Source organism: Scylla paramamosain, chromosome 46 (assembly GCF_035594125.1).
Source record: "Scylla paramamosain isolate STU-SP2022 chromosome 46, ASM3559412v1, whole genome shotgun sequence".
Lineage (NCBI taxonomy): Eukaryota > Metazoa > Arthropoda > Malacostraca > Decapoda > Portunidae > Scylla > Scylla paramamosain.
In genome coordinates this window covers 7,163,358-7,165,857 of record NC_087196.1, presented here as the reverse complement: position 1 = coordinate 7,165,857, position 2,500 = coordinate 7,163,358, and the positions used below count along the sequence as shown (strand labels likewise).

Sequence of the window (2,500 nt, the reverse complement as noted above, 5' to 3'; positions counted from 1 at the left end):
GAGTAAATGTGGAGAGTAAATGTGGAGAGAGAGAGAGAGAGAGAGAGAGAGAGAGAGAGAGAGAGAGAGAGAGAGAGAGAGAGAGAGAGAGAGAGAGAGAGAGAGAGAGAGAGAGAGAGAGAGAGAGAGAAACTTCTATCATCGTTGTAGTACATGATTTCTCTCCTCTATTTTGACAAAGGGACCCACGTGTTTGCAGAGAGAGAGAGAGAGAGAGAGAGAGAGAGAGAGAGAGAGAGAGAGAGAGAGAGAGAGAGAGAGAGAGAGAGAGAGAGAGAGAGAGAGAGAGAGAGAGAGAGAGAGAGAGAATACTGTGCGGAATATTAATGATGTCTGCCACGCCAGTAAGAGAGAAAGGGAGATAGAGATAGAGAGAGAGAGAGAGAGAGAGAGAGAGAGAGAGAGAGAGAGAGAGAGAGAGAGAGAGAGAGAGAGATGTTATTGTCTCTCCTCTTATCTCCATCACAGTGACATGATAAGAATCCTTTCTCAAACGAGGCTCTCAAAATGAAATTCCATCTGTGTTTCTCCTTATTTGCATATCTTACGTTTTCTTCCTCCTCGTTATTCGCAAACTGCATTTACTCTTTACAGAATTACCTTTTAGTTTAGTCTCTCTCTCTCTCTCTCTCTCTCTCTCTCTCTCTCTCTCTCTCTCTCTCTCTCTCTCTCATTATAGATGGCATTATACAAACACTTTTCGTATTCTCTTCTTTCATTCGATTCTTCTTTATTGATAACATAAGAAACACGTCTCTCCATCCTCCTCCTCCTCCTCCTCCTCCTCCTCCTCCTCCTCCTCCTCCTCCTCCTCCTCCTCCTCCTCCTCCTCCTCCTCCTCCTGCTATTCTTGTTCCTACTCCTACTCCTTTTTTTTTTTATCACAGTAGATCAATAGCCTTAATTCTTTCTTTCGTTCCTTCATTCTCTCGTTCTTTCAGTGTTCTTATTCTCCCTCCCACACGCACCTTCTCTCTCTCTCTCTCTCTCTCTCTCTCTCTCTCTCTCTCTCTCTCTCTCTCTCTCTCTCTCTCTCTCTCTCTCTCTCTCTCTCATTCCCTTGGTAGAGACTCGCTCACGTGTTGTGTAATTATTTAAAGGACCTTGTTAAGATTAATGACTACAACTTTATGTTCGCGACGGGATTGAGAGAGAGAGAGAGAGAGAGAGAGAGAGAGAGAGAGAGAGAGAGAGAGAGAGAGAGAGAGAGAGAGAGAGAGAGAGAGAGAGAGAGAGAGAGAGAGAGAGAGAGAGAGAGAAACTGCCACGTATTACACCCTAAATAATATAAAATAAAATAAACAAACCACATAAAACCAAAAAAAAAAATTACAAGGGAACCTGGACAAGAGAAAACGTAGCCTGGGACCAGTTAATATGCCGAAAGAAAATGGGAGGGAGGAAATAGAGAAAATGAGATTCTGTGGATGGGGAGGAGAAAGTGAGGTGGAGGACCCCCAAGAAAGGAAATATGGAGGAGGAGGAGGAGGAGGAGGAGGAGGAGGAGGAGGAGGAGGAGGAGGAGGCGCTCAGAAAGTGTCGCAATTCCCTGTTTTATCCTCAATTCCCTCCCACCCCAAACTTTACTTGATTAAACTCTCCCTCCACTAAATTATTGTTTCTCTCGTCCCCTGCCGCTTCTCCACGCCAAACAGGAAAATTCACGGTGGCTGTTTGTCCTGAATTCCCCCACACAGTTTCCTAATTCTGCGAAAAAAGAAAAACAAAAATAAATGTTTTCTTCGTTTTATATTTGTTTATTAATATCCCACGGTCTTTCAGTGTTATAGATATACGTAAGAATTTATGTTTTCTTTTATTTTGTTTCTTTTTTTTCGGGGGTGGTCTTTGAAAACCTCACTGGTGCCCTTAAATCTCGTATCATGTGGGTTTTATTGCAATTTTTCATATATCAAAGGTTATTTTTTTTTTCGTTACTATTGAAATATCTACGCAATACATTTCTTTCTCCCTTTATCGTGATCAAAACTGCATTACACAATCGTTACATAAAACAGATTGTGGTGGTATTTTTTCGTTATCTTATATACGGAAAGTTTTTTTTTTTTTTTAGAGGGGGGGAAAGAGAGGTTGTGTACAAAACCCAGCAATTCCTTTGTTTCAGTTCAGTGGGCAATAATAACATAAGAACACAGGAGAAGCTGCAAGAATCCATCAAGCGTAAACGTGGCAGTCCTTGTATCACATTACATAACCGTTACGTAATACGAACTCTACTGGTAGTTTTCCAATATCTTATAACGAAAAAGTGAGTAGATATTGACATCACTCAAATATTTAAACATGTCCCTCCTCTTCGTGCTGAGTTGCGTAATGAAAACTGTTACGTAATACAAAGTGTGATGTTTTTGTTAGTCTTACCTAGGGGAAAAATGTACATTCTCAGCCTTGAAATCATAAAAAAAAATATATAAAACATAACTCCTCTTCTGTTTATTACTGTATCGTATTTCACAATAACACATAATAACACTCCTCA

General features: G+C 40.7%; 1 protein-coding gene across 1 annotated transcript in view; it reads left to right on the top strand.

The window, feature by feature from the left end:
• LOC135094555 (zwei Ig domain protein zig-8-like) overlaps nt 1–2,500 on the top strand; it is a gene marked incomplete at its 5' end in the record, with an annotated part of 43,620 nt that overhangs the window by 33,594 nt on the left and 7,526 nt on the right. The gene's annotated exons all lie outside the window — the stretch shown is intronic.